The sequence below is a fragment of the Neofelis nebulosa genome, chromosome 4 (genome assembly GCF_028018385.1).
Source record: "Neofelis nebulosa isolate mNeoNeb1 chromosome 4, mNeoNeb1.pri, whole genome shotgun sequence".
In the NCBI taxonomy this organism is placed as follows: Eukaryota; Metazoa; Chordata; class Mammalia; order Carnivora; family Felidae; genus Neofelis; species Neofelis nebulosa.
In genome coordinates this window covers 81,124,113-81,141,093 of record NC_080785.1, presented here as the reverse complement: position 1 = coordinate 81,141,093, position 16,981 = coordinate 81,124,113, and positions in this window count along the sequence as shown.

The following is a 16,981-nucleotide window of genomic DNA, read 5'->3' as shown; positions in this document are numbered from 1 at the left end:
AAAGAATACAGATGTACCTATAGAAATACTGAACAGGAGAGCAATTAACCTTAATTTTCTTTAGTTGGATTTAAGTAAATTAGGTTAAAGTTTATCTGTGACTATTTGAAATCTGTTTGATGAACATCAGCCAAACTTTAGCATTTTCAGAGCTCAAAAATTTTCATTGGAAAAACAAACAAAACTACATCATGGTTTTATATAAAATGCCATGAATACCTTCATTGTGATTTTTTTTTTTTTTTTTTTTTTTTTTTTGTATCTTGGCTGAAAATGGGACATATTGGAAACATCCCAAGAAACAATGTCCTGGGGAGTTTCCAGTCTAACTTATATACCAAAGTTTGGGTAAGAATTGGAGAAGCATACAGACTTTACTGTGATTTATTTCTAGGTTTATTCACAACCAATCATATAAGCCTATTCTCAAGAGAGTCTTTTATACCAAATGTTGTCTAATTTATGAACTAATGATCTAATGCTTGCTGTTCCCCACCCGCCTTAGGAAGGTAAAAATCAGAATTTTCCCAAAAACAAACCCCTTGTCACTGATTTACACTCCTTTGCATTGAGTTTGTCACCATCCCACCTACACACAGTATCCTCATTAGTTGTCCTGATAGTGACTATGGGCACTGTGGCGATCATATGTGGATGTGATGTTTGATTCGTAAGATTGTTTCAATAAATTCCAAATGTGATCTGCCATTTCCAATTCATTATCAAAATATTTTGTTAAAAATAATGTACAAATATTTCTGTTTTATATTTTTATTCAAATATTTAAGATATTATGTAAATGAAACCAAAATTCATGGTATTTTTATATTATCTGGTTCAAGATTTTATTTAAAAAAAAAATGTGTGTGACTTGGGCCAAGATTTAAAGCCCAAATGGTGAATAATTTGCGTTCCAAACTGCTTACTTTCGAGTTTAAGGCAAAAAAAAAAAAAAAAAAAAATGCTTGTGCTGATCCCTGGTAGCAAGTCAGTATTTCTGAATAAAATTGCTTCAACTCTTAAATGTAAATACCCTTTATATGAATTATCTTCAACAATATTCCATATCCTTCCATCTTTCTAACCCATGGTTTCAATACTTGGCCTTGTTAACAAAAGAAATGAAACACACAGAGCCTCATTAAAGCATGAGATCAGTTGTGTCTTCTACATAGAAGTGTTTTTATCTAGTGTGGTTTAGGTGGTTGCAATTGTATGTAAGGTGAAGATGGGGCAGAAAGTTGTATTCCTGCTGGTTCTAGAACAGGGGAAATTGTTATTTTTTTGGTTGTTGTTGACTCTACAGCTCTAAAATACATCATGCATTGGCAGAAAAAAAAAGTGTATATCCCAAACATTAAGTATTCTATTAACTTGATGATATGATTTTAATAGTACAGGATAAAATGTCAGTAAGACAGGGTGCACAGGATTAGAGCAGAGGAAATATCTCTATCAGTAGTTCTGAAAAAAAGTATAACTACGTTTGTCAGGTAGATGTGAATAATCAAGAATTTCACAAATACTTAGGAGAATTTTTTTTTTATGAGACCAGGCATGATATAATTCTATGACAAAAATACTCCCAACCCTAGTCATCTTCTTACTCTATTAGATCTTAAATACTTTCTTTAAAATGCCCTCTGTCCAAGGTCAAGAGCATTCTTAACAAATTTTTACTGTGGTAAAATGTTAATGATCGAGGAGGAGGAGGAGAACAGTTCCTCCCCTAGAATATTTTAAATTGTTCTTTATCCTCTGGATTAGTTAAAGACATTAGCTAGTGGTCACTGGAAGGCTAGTACGGTACACCTTTCAAAGGACCAGTTGTATCACAGAAGAGTTTTCCTGGGAATTATGAACAGTTTGGGGTATCAAAAATGGAACACAGAACATCAAAAAGGCTCCAAGTCGGTTGAAAGTCTTAATTCCATAAACCCACATGAGGAGGTGAAGCCAAGGAAGGTTTATGTGTGGAAAAAGATAGACCAGGGTGATGGGAAAATTGGGCAAAGGCTGGAGATAGGGGACACAGGGGAATTTAAATGAAAGGAAAGAGATCTAAAAAATAGTTGTACCAAGTTTAGAATTTTACTTAGGCCAATACGAGAAAATATATAAATTAATTGGAGAATGTTTGTGACTCAATTAATCCAAATGCTAAAACTATAAAATAAAATTATTATTTTCACCATTCTTCAAGATATGTCAGGCAATTTTTAATTCAGCTCAACTGATAACAGCCATTTCTTATTAGCTATTACTGATGTAGACATCATAAAGAAGCAAAGCAAGGCATAGTGTCTGACCCCAAGACATTTTACAAACTACCTGAGATGAAAATATACACACACAATAAATTAAATGAGATTTTATGATCAGAAAGAATGATACAGACAATAAATTTAATAAGAGTTAAGAAAAATGAGAAATCAGTGTGGGTTGCATGAATTCAGAGGTACAGAAGGACATCATGTGGTTCAGAAATGATGACAAAAACAGACTATATCAAATAAAGGGTTTGAATGGGGGAATCATGGAGAAAGTCTGGGAGGGGCAAGATTATGTAGAACAAAGAAACATTGTTGGAAGTTTTCTGGTAAGTGTCTGGCATGATAAATATATTTTAGAAAGATTAATTGGAAGGGATTAGAAAAAGGCAAGACAGCCTTTGAGTCTGCTGCAATAACTCAGGCACTGACCTACATTTCTCATTTGATTATCAACTTTTCACTCTGCTTGAGACTATCCCCACAGACATATATACTCTAGTCCTCCTCACATTCCACTCCCATTTCTACCCCTGTGTTCATGCCATGCACTTGTGGTTCAGTGGAAAGTGAGATTTAACAAGTCTTTGATTTAAATCCCTATTCCATCACTTAATAGTAATTTAACTTCCCCAAACCTCAATTATAAAAAAAAAAAAATGGGATTTTAATCTGTGCTTGTGAAGTTTACTTGTGATGAGATCATTGAACTGGAACTTTATACAATGGAATGAATATAAGCTTGTGGTTGGATAATCAACGTCGTTCTCTGTATCCCTGATACCTGACCTCATGTTCGTATCCTAGTACAGATGTCATAAATATTTTGAAATGTTTGTATATCTTAATATTTCTCAAAGCATTTATCAGAAACACAGAAAACTTACTGAACTTCATTCTTTAGGATGACTAGATGGATTTAACTAATGATAATAATACTAAAAACAAATGAACAAAAATTTGGATTCAAAAGAAATTCCAAAGCTAGAAGCAGCAAGACTTCATAACTAATTAGAGATGAATGAAGAGGTTGAGTGAAAATCAACCCTACAAGTAACTGGGGGAAAAAAACACACTAGTGGATTGAACAAGAGCAATATTTATTCAATACTTCTTCTTTGTTCAACTAAGAGCAATGTAGAAGCAGCCTTCCAAGTGTTGTATGGAATAATTTTTCAAACAGTAAGATATCTACTATCTTTCTTTCTGCTGTGGCATTTTTGGCTAATAATAGATGTCACTTTAAGGTCCAAAGTTGCTGTTGAAATTTTGGTCATTGTTTTTGTCATCACAAAATCTTCAGAAGGAAGATTGGCAGGGTAAAGAAGCCCATAAGTGTTGCTCAGTTTCCTTAAAGGGAAAATCCAAAAGGTTTTACCCAGCAACCTTTGCTTATATACTAGCTTCACAAATGTAACCAAAGTTGATGGAGTCATTTTAATTTCCTGGAATATAAATAAGGAGTTTATTCCTGGAAAAGACAAGTGGATGCTTTGGATAGGAAACCAAAAATCTCTTTCTTACCAAATGAATTGAATAATGATATTTTAGAGACACACATATACTTGGGTGTCAAAAACATTTTTCAGGTGGATTTTCTAAAGCATTAACTTTAAGGATGAATGAGCAGATGAATGATGAATTACAAGATGTTATGTCCATGAAATGGCTGAAAAAGAGTTTCTGATTATATAGTAAGCAAGTAATAAAGCAAATTAGGAGCATCTAATTAATGAAACTAGGCCAGTCAAGTCAATAAACTTCCAAACTCCATTTAGACCTATTTTTTTTTAAGTAATACTCTCCAGAACTTATATAATGAGATCTTTTTAATAATTAGATATGTATTAATATATAGACACATAAATAAACATGTACATATAGATACATATATGTGTCTGCCTATCATAACCCAAATAAGGATCAGATTAAATTTTTTTAAAAAATTTAGAATTATGTCAAAAGTCATCTATATGATACTCATTTGACTGCATTGATCAATTCCACCAAAAGGCCAAATTAAAAAAAAAATTGTACTATACAATACAATTGTATTTACAATACAATTGTATTAATACAATTGTATTTTTGGGGAATACAATATTTACCAAGATACTTTATTAAGATGCTTCCCTCAAGTATTTTTGTAACACAGGAGAGAACTGAATGGTTATATTATATGACTTGTGAATACTTCCCCCTCCTATTCTGTAGGACTTTTCCTTCTAATAACTGTGAACTTCGATGCATAAAAGTTTTACAATTTGATTTAATTTAATTTATCTTTTTTTTATCTTCTTGCCTGTGCTTCTGGTGTCATAGCTAAGAAATCAACGCCAAATTCAATGTCATAAAGCTTTTCTCCCATGTTTCCTTCTAGGGGTTTTATATATTTAGCTCTTACTCTAGGTTTTTGATCCATTTTGGATTAATTTTTGGATATGTCATTGGGTAAAGGTCCAACTTCATTCCTTTACAGGTAGATAATAAGTTTTCCCAATACTGTTTGCTAAAACACTGCACTTTCCCCATTATATAGAGATTTTGGCAATCTTCTTTAAAATCTTTGATGATATATATGAGGGTTTATTTCTGGACTCTCTATTGGTCTATATGCCTGTAATTATGCCAGTATATACTGTTTTGATTACTGCAGCTTTGTAGTAATTTTGAAAGCAGAAGCTGTGAGACCACCAACTTTGTTCTTTTGCAAGATTGTTTTGGTTATCTGGAGCCCCTTGAGAGTCCATATGAAGATTAGAACTGATTTTTCCAGCTCTTCAAAAGACATCATCAGGATTTTGACAGAGATTACATTAGATCTATGGATTTCTTTGAGCTGTATTTACATATTAACAATATTAAATTTTCCAATCCATAAACATGAGATACCTTTTCATGTATTAGTGTCTAGTTTCTTTCAACAATGTGTTGTGTTTTTCCGTCTTGCTTAATTGTATACTCTTCTGCCTTCTTGCTTAATTGTATTCCCAAGTATTTTATTATTTTGATGCTATTTTAAATTAAATTAAAAAAATATATGTTTAAGAGTAATTATGACAAAAGTTGTTGAAGACCCTGATATTCTCTCTTTTCCCGAGTCCTATACTCCTTTCCTCTCATCAAAATTAATGCTTATCAAGAATTTGGTATTTATAGCCTTAAATGCAATGATATTAATTTACCCTAATAATATGCCTTGAGCTTTGAAGGTTACTTATTAAAACTCAACATTATACTTTCCAGATTTATTTACATTAGTACAAATAGATTGAGTTCATCATTTAATGAGTTATAAAGGTTAGCATGTGACTTACATAATTGATACATTCATTTTCTTACTGGATTTTATTTAACTTAATCCAATTTTTCACTCTTATAAACTGACAGAGGACTTATTCTGTGCCAGACCTGTTCTTAGTACTTGTGATGGGTTGAATAGGGTCTCCCTAAACTTTATGCTTACCAGGAACCTCAGAATGTGAATTTACTTGGATGTAGGGCCTTCGCAGGTGTAATTAAGCCAAGGATCTTGAAATGAGATCATCTGCATTTAGGGTCAGCTCTAAATCTAATAACTGGTATTCTTATACGAAGAAAAACATGAGACAGAGACCCAGAGGAGAATGTAAAGACATGTAAAGACAGAGGTAAAGATCGGTGATATTTTCACATGCCAGAGAGGATCAATGATTGTTGGAAACCACCGGAACCTAGAAGAAAGGTGTGGAACAGATTCTCCTTCAGAGCCTCCAGGAGGAACCAATCCTACTGACACCTTAATTTCAGATTTCTGGCCTCCAAATACACGATTTCTCAAAATTGTGAGAAAATTTCTGTTTTGTCAGCTACCAAGATTATCATAACTTGTTACAGCAGCCCCAGGAAATTAATACATTACTTTGAAGGTATTAACTCATTTATTCTTTAGAAGTGATCTTATAAGTGAGGAAAGTGAGGCTACAATATACTAAATAATTTACCAAAAGTCGGAGTTGGTAGGTGACAGGAATAGATGGTCAAACTCCCAGTCTTTAGAAACATGTTGCATTGCCTCCTAATCTGGGCTGATTTAGTAATTATACACATTTAAATGTATCCTAGCTTACTTGCTAGCACTGACTCCCAAGAATGACTGCTAAGGCTTTACTTTCTACCTTATTCATATTAGAAAAAGATGGCTAACTGTACTTCCATACTTCAGAAATATTTCCACAAGCTGGTGGAAAAGAAACTGTTTTTCTCTCACCAAGATTTAAAACTTGTCACACAAGTGAGTGGAGGGTTACCACAGCACATTTTGATTATACATATTTAGACATTGCTTTTTAAAGAACACTAAAGGAATCTGAAAAAAAAAAACCTAAAGCAAATGCTAAAAATCCTTTAGGCAGGAAGTATCAGAAGAGTGAAAGCTGGTTTTCATTGTTCAAATAATCATTCTACAATACTTTAAGATTTCACAGTGGCATGTTACATGTGTCGTTTTATTTATGTGATGGAAAAGTACAGGCAGTACAACCTATTTAGTAAATCCAGATTTTTGTAGAGCAGTAATCAAGAACACAATCTCTATTATAATATGTATTTTAATCCAATCATAAATTAGTAAACTTTCTAAAAAGATTTTTAGGAAACTCATCTGTTTCCTCATTTCTTTATTTTACCAGTAACAAGTTCAATAACAAAGCAATTGTTTGTTAATACCTTAGGTTACCTATAAATATGAGGGTTTTTTTTTCTTTTTTGTCTTTTTCATTTTCTTTTGCAGAATGTCTTCCCTGATAATTCCATTTCTTATAATTTTCAGCACTTTTAAAGTTCATTTCTTTATTTTTGAGAGAGAGAGAGAGAGAGAGGAAGAGGGGCAGAGAGAGAGGGAGACACAGAATTCGAAACAGGCTCCAGGCTCTGAGCTGTCAGCACAGAGCCCGACGCGGGGCTCGAACTCACAGAACGCGAGATCATGACCTGGGCCGAAATCGGACGCTCAACCCACTGAGCCACCCAAACACCCCTATAATTTTCAGCACTTGTAGACATTGGTTGAATGTTGAGTATATGCTAAATATTTTAGCATCAATGTCCATGTAAATTTTATCTTGTATTCTGTTGTTGCTTAGAAAATGAAAGTAACTTTTTCCAACAAAGTGGTTCTTTCTATTTAGAAATCACTGTGAAAAACTTTTATGTACCCTACGTTCCCTCATTAATGAATCTTGCTGCTAACAATTACTATTATTTTTTAAGGTTTATTATTTTTATTTTGAGAGAGAGACAGAAAGAGAGAGAGAGAGAGAGAGAGAGAGAGAGAGAGAGAGAGAGAGAGAGAGACAGGAGCGGGAGGGGCAGAGAGAGAAGGGGAGAGAGTCCCTGACAGGCTCTGAACTGTCAGCACAGAGTCTGATGCATGGCTTCATCTAGGACCATGAGATCATGACCTGAGCTGAAATCAAGAGTCAAGAGTTGGTCACTTAACTTACTGGGACACCCAGGTGCCCTCCAATTATTATTTTTTTATTTTTATTTTTATTTTTTAAATGTATCCAGATGTGTCTGGATGATTTGGGCTCTTCTTCTTTTTTTTTTTTTTCCCAACGTTTTTTATTTATTTTTGGGACAGAGAGAGACAGAGCATGAACGGGGGAGGGTCAGAGAGAGAGGGAGACACAGAATCGGAAACAGGGTCCAGGCTCCGAGCCATCAGCCCAGAGCCTGACGCGGGGCTCGAACTCACGGACCGCGAGATCGTGACCTGGGCCGAAATTGGACGCTCAACCCACTGAGCCACCCAAACACCCCTATAATTTTCAGCACTTGTAGACATTGGTTGAATGTTGAGTATATGCTAAATATTTTAGCATCAATGTCCATGTAAATTTTATCTTGTATTCTGTTTTTGCTTAGAAAATGAAAGTAACTTTTTCCAACAAAGTGGTTCTTTCTATTTAGAAATCACTGTGAAAAACTTTTATGTACCCTACTTTCCCTCATTAATGAATCTTGCTGCTAACAACTATTATTATTTTTTAAGGTTTATTATTTTTATTTTGAGAGAGAGAGAGAGAGAGAGAGAGGAGCGGGAGGGGCAGAGAGAGAAGGGGAGAGAGTCCCTGACAGGCTCTGAACTGTCAGCACAGAGTCTGATGCATGGCTTCATCTAGGACCATGAGATCATGACCTGAGCTGAAATCAAGAGTCAAGAGTTGGTCACTTAACTTACTGGGACACCCAGGTGCCCTGCAATTATTTTTTTAAGTTTGTTTGTTTGTTTGTTTGTTTGTTTGTTTGTTTAGAGAGAGCGTGCTCCCACGCCCCGTGAGAGTGAGTGGAAGGGCAGAGAGAGAGGGAGAGAGACCCAGAGAGGGACAGACAGGTAGCGCCCGATGCTTCACCGAGCCCCCCATTTGCCCCGATACGAAAATTATTAACTAAACTCAAAAGGACCACTGTGCTGCCAAAGTTCAGTATTTAATGGGTGCTATGCTGTAAGTATCTCTTGTTGGCTCTCCTCAGTTCCCTGCACATGAATGTAATATAACAAAGTGAGTTAGAAATGTATATCTTTATATACCTATACTGACAAATAAATTAACAGATTTTTATTGAGTACCCACTATATGCAAGTCTGCTATGGGCAGTGGCGTAAATATAAGTTGAAACATTATTAATGCTATTCTTTTTTTTTTTTTTTTAATTTATTTTTGGGACAGAGAGAGACAGAGCATGAACAGGGGAGGGGCAGAGAGAGAGGGAGACACAGAATCGGAAACAGGCTCCAGGCTCCGAGCCATCAACCCAGAGCCTGACGCGGGGCTCGAACTCACGGACCGCGAGATCGTGACCTGGCTGAAGTCGGACGCCTAATCGACTGCGCCACCCAGGCGCCCCTATTAATGCTATTCTTAAAAGACAAGTAAATTGTACTTAAGTTATTGGTAGTGTATTTAAAAACTGTTCTTTAGTTAGTTTTTCTGAATTCCTAACTATATTAGGTAATACTTTTAAGTCTCCCATTCTTTACTTTTAGTGGTGTTGATTATTAACTATGCTAATAATAATATATTTTTTTTTAATTTTTAGTTAGCAAAGCCCACATATAATTATATGTTGTAGTCAAGGTTCTATTTTTGGATTGAGTTGTGCCAAAGGATCCAAAGAGGTTAAAACGATATCACAGTTAAATGCACAGTTCACCGGTATTAAGATCAAAACATGATTACAATATTATAAAGAATGTAGGGACACCTGAGTGGCTCAGTCAGGTAAGCGTTTGACTCGTGATTTCAGCTCAGGTCATGATCTCATCGTTGTGAGATCGAGCCTTGCATCATCAGCTCCATACTGGGCATGGAGCCTGCTTGAGATTCTCTCTCTCTCCCTCTGGTCCTTCCCAGCTCACACACTTTCTCTCTATCTCTCTCCAAAAAAATAAAAAAATAAATAAAAAATTATATAGCTAGTTACAAGTGCTAATAAGGTTGCTCTTCATATAAATACTTTAAAAAGGTAGTAGCTATGAATATTACATTGGTAAAGAAGAACAGATTTGTAAAATAAAAATGCTGCTAATAAAAGCATATTATGTTATCAGCAAACGTTATTATAAAATAATGTTGGTGATCATGTTGCTTGCTTATCAGGATACAAAGCATGAACTGAGCTTTAAACGGTAGAACGCCAGAGCTAACAAGGAGAAAGAGGTTTATTTGATTTAGGGGGACAATTAAAACCACTTACAATTCCCTAGAATCATAAGAAATCACAAAACAACATAATATTTGACAAGATATTTCCCTCTAAGAGCATAACAAGAGTTTAGAGTTAAGATTAATATCAGTTAAGAATTTTTTTTTCCCCAGTAATTTGGTTAGGGGTAGTGATAGCTTGAACTGAGGCTCTAATCGTGACAGAGCAAGGGAAAATACCAAGAAACAACATAATGAACAGGACTTACTCAAACACAGAAGACAGAGAATACAGATAGAAAGGAGACTTGAGAAAAAAAAAAAAAAAAGACTTCCATAACAAAACAACTGTATGTCTAATCACAGTGTTTACAAAAGGCCACGCTGCAGAGTTAACTATAAAAACAACAACAAAAACATAATTCTCCATGTACACAAGAGATTCCACTTCTAAACAGCACCATCCTCTTGTCTGCATTATTTTAGGGAAGCCTATAGCAAAATACTTTTCCTGAACACTTTTTGCTACTCTGTTACTTTGTGCCAACAATAGACTGAATGGCCATCCATACCCAGAGAAAGATTATTGATGAATAAGTGTCAGATTGGGGAGACATAACAAGTGGTGTTTTGAAGGGGTCACCTTTGGTTCCTGGGATGCTTAAGTGTTTTTTCAATGACCTGGAAAATGGAATCGAGAATAGGCTCATCAAATTTGTAGATGAGTTCAATCTCCTGAAGAGAATAAAGACAGGGCTACTTGTGGAAGATAGATTCAGTATTCAAAATGAACTTGGCAAATTAGAAAAGCAATGAGAAATGAACTGAGCCGAGCTCGAATGGGTCACATTCAAGGTAGGACAACAGAAGACACAGATCTAATCTCAAAGGACACACAGTACTATATCTGTAATAATGAGAGGAAAGGTGTTTTGGAATAGTACTGGAAATACTCTCAACAGCAGTCCTGTGCCAAAAAACAGTGAGGAGTGATACCTGTATATCAGCAGGACACAAGAGAACTAAACTCACCACGTTCTAGGATTTTCTGTGAATTTAATCGAGGGGCCCAAAAAACACAAAACTTTTTTATTTGTTACTTCAACAATAGAGGTTTAATAGGTAGAATTCTCTGTGTTGTTTTAATGTTACATAACAAATAGAAATAATGGGAAATAAATCTAGTTCAAATAATATAAAAAGTTTTTTTTTAGTGTTTATTTATTTTTGACAGAGAGAGAGAGAGAGAGACAGAGCATGAGTGGGGGTGGGGCAGACGGAGAGGGAGACAATAGAATCCAAAGCAGGCTCCAGGCTCTGAGCTGTCAGCACAGAGACCAATGTGGGGCTCAAACTCACAGAACGCGAGATCATGACCTGAGCCGAAGTAGGACACTCAACTGCCTGAGCCACCCAGGCGCCCCAAGTTCAAATAATTTAAATCAAGCAATTTAGAGTACAGCAAAAAACAACTACACTCACAAAAAATACTTTATTTTTTAATATAAAAAAAAAGGTTTAATCACATTATATCCAATACTAAATCTACATTCTAATACTAATTCAACATTCATTCAAGAGATAATAGTTAATGCATGCATGCATACCTACTATGTTAGGTGTTTGGAATGCAGTGATGTCTAAAAGAGAATTACTGACCTCAAGAAGCCTGTAAGGTAAGGCAGGGGTCAGCAAATTTTCTATAAAGGGCCAGATACTAAATATCATAGGCTTGAAATATTATATGGTTTCTACTGAAATGACTCAACTCTGCCATTGTTGCACAAGGGCAGCCATAGTTAACACTTAAACAAACAGGTGTAGCTATGTTCCCATGGAGGTTTATTATTGATAAGAACAGACAGCAGGCTGAATTTTGTCCATGTGCCATAATTGCTCACCCCTAAGCTAGTGGATAAGATACATGTTAAACAAGTAAAATTATAATTTAAATACAAAGATGCCAAGCAACACAACACCTAGAGGCAAGCAAAAAGACTTCTTTCTTTTTCTTTCTTTCTTTCTTTCTTTCTTTCTTTCTTTCTTTCTTTCTTTCTTTCTTTCTTTCTTTCTTTCTTTCTTTCTTTTTCTTTCTTTCTTTCTTTCTTTCTTCTTTCTTTTCTTTCTTTCTTTCTTTCTTTCTTTCTTTCTTTCTTTCTTTCTTTCTTTCTTTCTTTCTTTCTTTCTTTCTTTCTTTCTTTCTTTCTTTCTTTCTTTCTTTCTTTCTTTCTTTCTTTCTTTCTTTCTTTCTTTCTGTTTTCAGTTTTTATTTAAGTCCTAGTTAGTTAACATATAGTGTAATATTGGTTTCAGGAGTAGCATTTAGTGATTCATCACTTACATATATCAACCCATGCCAATTACAAGTGCCATCCTTAATGCCCATCACCCATCTAGCCCATCCCCTACCCATCTCCCTTCCAGCAAGTCTGAGTTGGTTCTCTATATTTAAGAATGTCTTATGGTTTGCCTTTCTCTCTCTCTCTCTCTCTCTCTCTCTCTCTCTCTCTCTCTCTCTCTATCTTCTTTTCCATTCCACAAGAAGACTACTTTGTTTTTAAGTTTATTTGTTTATTTTGAGGGGGTTAGGAGCAGAGAAAGAAAGAGAGAGAGACAGAGAGAGATAGAGAGAGAGAGACAGAGAGAGAGAGAATCTCTTGCAGGCTCCATGCTCAGCATGGAGCCTACTGCAGGGCTCAATCTCAAACCCCCACGATCACAATGCAAGCAGATATCAAGTGTCTGATGCTTAACTGATTGAGCCACCCAAGCACTCAGAAGACTATTTTGGAATGGATTGTTTGAGAAGGTTCCACTGAGAAAGTAAAATTTTCAGATGAGATCTGAAGAATGGGTCATAGTTGGCCCATCCACACTAGCAACAAGTGATAGCAATGGCCCAGGGGCAGAAAAGTGTTTATTTGGAAAATGCCTTAGACCAGGCAGCAACACACATCAGAGGGTCTAGTGTGGACTGCCTGTTATAAGTGGCAGAAATGAGATGGTAAAGGAGAAAAAAGCCACTGCCCATCAGGATAATATATTCCATTGCAATGAGGCAGTTTAAATATACATACATATACATATACATATACATATACATATACATGTATATGTATATGTATATGTATATGTATATGAATGTACATATGTGAGAAGTGAGAAGTGCTATGAAGAAAATGAACCAGGTTGATATGATGGAATCACCTGGAGGGAAGGGTAGTTATGGAAGGGCTCAGTGAATATGTGGCATTCCCTCAGACTGTAAAGAAGGAGACAACCTTGAAAACACTGGAAAGAAGAGAGTTCCATCCCAGGGACAAAACAAATGCCATGTCTCAGAGGTAGATAAGGCTGGCATTCTGGTATAGCCAGAAAGATAGCTGAGGTGGCCAAAGCCCCTCATGGCTTCTGTATTATTGGCAGATTCTGTATTTGCAAATCTGTCTACTCAGTATAAGGTATTTGTAACTGCCAGTCAATATTATGGAACTTTCATGGTCATTTGCAGATATGTACAAAATGGTAAAAATTTGAACCTCAAATGTTCATGTTCCCAGCTGAGGTTGAACAAGGTATCACTTTATCTTCTTGTTTCAGTTCTCTTACTGTAAGTGTTGCTTTTGTGGTCTATTCAGTGCCACATTTTTCACATTTTTATCCATTTGACTGCAGGTTTTGTTGTTTAAATGGCCACCAAGTATAATGCCAAAGTGTTGCCTAGTGTTTCTAAGTTCATAATGGCTGTGGTGTGCCTTATGGAGAAAATACATGTGTTGGTTAAGCTCTGTTCAGGAAGTTAGAGTGCTGTTTGCTGTGAGTTCAATGTTAATGAATCAATAAAATATACTATATAATGTGTCTTTAACAGAAATGCACCTTAAACAAGATTACGTATTGATCAGTTGATGACAATTTTGTGACCAGAGGTTCATAGGCACCTAACCCTGTATTTCCCTTAGGTTCAGTATTCATTAATTCAGTATTTGCAGTGACTTTACAGAACATAACTACCATGGATAACGAGAATTGATTGTATGTCTCAAAAAGGCTACACTGAATTATGTTATGAGACAGTTTGGTTTATTATAAGGAAGTTTTTCCTGTAGTTGTATAAAACATTGGCAGAGCTTTTTAGGGAAAAAAAAAAAGCAACTTCTTTTTCAAATGGTATATATATAATATTGTGTGTGTGTGTGTGTGTGTGTGTGTGTGTGTATTTCAGCCTGTAATTGAGAAACTTTTGCTTATAGATTATATATAGCAATTGGCTTATTTTATTTGTCATTAAATAAAATGTATTTCAGTTGGCTTTCTCTACCATGGCCTTGAAATCAACAAATAGAATTATGTGCATGTGTGAGAATAAAGACAAGGGTTTAGCGCAGCATGTGACAAATAATCCTTGTCCCAGTAAGTGTTAGCCACTGTACTGCTGACTTTGCTGCTGTTCTTTCAAGTGCCCTGTTTATAAATGCCCTATTTCCACACTGAGATGATATTCTCAAAGGACAGAGATAACAACAGCGAACAGATTAACCAGGATATGTTCCCTAAAAGTAAGTGTGACCCAGGACAGTCTCTGCCCATGCCTGTTGTTCCAGTCAGTGTCCCATTCTGTTGGTGGATTTTGGTTAGTATAACAAATTATCATGATACCAAGAGATATGTTGTTAATAAAAATATAAAACATGGAGTTAGTAATTAAGTAGCTGCCACTTAGTTTTAGAATCAAAGTTAGTTAAGGGGGCGAGGGACTGGGGAATGTTCTAGGCTAGTGTATTCGAAAAAGGAACCACGTAGTTGGTGGCTAGCATCAGGGTCAAAGAGAGACATTGGAGTTAAAAGTTGAGGAGAGCTAGAAGTTGTTAGAACTGTCAGAGAGGGGTGTTGGGAGTGATGGGGCAGGGGACCTGTGTTTATGATGGTATCATAAGGGAAGAAAGTAAGAGAAACACTGCACCAAGTGTTTCATCACTGGAAAAAGTTAGCAATTGCAACATGTGAAAAGCAGTTAAAAAAGAAAAAAAAAAGTGAAAAAACACAGAATCATAGTGATAGAATGGAAACAGAAGGGATTAAGTAAATGTAGGTACAGAATGTTGATTTCATTCTTTCTACATTTCTTTCATTCTTTTCATTTCCTGCCATCCCCTCCTTTTCCTTCATGATCTCCGTTATTTTAGGTACTATAGCCTTCAAAGCTTGAGCTCACAAGTGTTTATTTCCATCTCCTTTCCTCTCACTTCCCACCTCCCCCTGACCCACTTGCTCTTTCTTTGCTTCAGTTGGCTAAAATATTATTTTTCATTATTTTTCTTTTTTCCAAACTTTAAGTTAGTTACTTGCTTTCTTAAAAAAGTAAATAAAAAGAGACAGAGAGACAGAGAGAGAAGAGAAGAAAGAAAGAAAGAAAGAAAGAAAGAAAGAAAGAAAGAAAGAAAGAAAGAGAAATGGAGGGAGGAAGGGAAGGAGGAAGGAAGGGAGGGAGGAAGGAAGGGAGGAAGGGAGGAAGGGAGGGAGGGAGGAAGGAAGGAAAGGAAAGAGATTCTGTACGAAATGGAAGATACATGTGCGAGCTGGCTGTTTTCTGTCTCTCTTGCTGCATTTAAGGCCACTTTCCCCTAATCAAATCTGTCTTTCGGTTCCTCCCTAGACCCAGATTCTATAGGCTTCAAAAGTTGTCCCTTCGCAATGCCCTCCTCTTTGAGCACCTGCCCCTAGTCTTTGTTACTCCTAGTCCTTTACTTATTTCTTAGCTAAACATCACTTCTTCAGGCAGGTCTTCCTCCATTATACCAAGGTCAAGAAATATTATGGATTGCTTACTATGCCACAGACCTTGTCTTGGGCAATGGGACTACAGCAGTGAGCAAAACAAACAAAAACCTCTGCCCTCATGGAGTTTACAAATAGGTGGGAAGACAGATGGTAAAGTAAAAAGCAAATTCATGTTATCTTAGATTATCAGAGCCTGAGAGAAAAATCAGATAGGAAAGGAGGATAAGGAGGACAGGTGGGTTTGGGCTTGGGGTGGTTGCAAATTTTAAAATGTTTAGGAAAGGCCTCTCTGGAAAAATATTATCTGAGTAAAGATCTAAAGAATGTGAAAGAATGAGCCATGTGAAAAATCTAAAGTACAACAGGCTGAGGGAGTGTTAAATTCAAGGCCCATGAGGCAGAAACAGCAGGGAGGTTCAAACAGCTGGAACCTACAGTGCAAGGTCAAGCATTGGTGCTATCAGGCAGGCAACGTGCCAGCAGACCTCAGCTGACCATTGGCTCTGACTCTGATGCTCTGACTTACACTTAAACCATACTGCCACAGCGGCTGTGACCAGACTGTACTAGGGGGGAGCAGAGGTGGTATCTAAAGGGGCATCCTTGATCCCCATTCCATTCTTCTGCCATTTTTTTCTTTCAGGAAATCTACTTGTCTCTATTTCAAAAGCAGTTATGGAAAATAAGTGCATCAATTTAGCACTATCTCTCTTATTCTCTGGAATAATGTTCTGTAAGTCCCTAAGGACAACATCTCTACTTTGTTTTTCAGTCAAATGGTGTTGAGGCTAGCTGAGTGCCAGGGCTCATGGTAGGTGTTCAGTAAATAACTGTTGTTGAAAGTTTAAACAACCTTATAATACATCATCTCTGCAATATAAATGAGTTAATTGAATTGCTGGGAAGTGAAATAACTTCCCCCAGTAAAACAGGATAGTAGAAATTGAACTGAGGTATTTATTTTGTTTGTTTTTGTTGGATTTTCCCCCTGCTTCAAAAGCAAATGCTTTTAATCAATGTGTATTCTGTAAATATTATATATACTTTTCTCTAAAACTATGAATCAATACTAGAGTTATGAAGTATGATAGAACAAATTTAATTCAAGCAACTCCTTTAGATTTTTCATGTTAAGTAGAAAGATTCATATTGCATATAGTACCTTAACACTACATTTCCCAATATTATCCAAAGAATGTTACTCCATTACATGGAATATGTGTGTGTGTGTGTGTGTGTGTG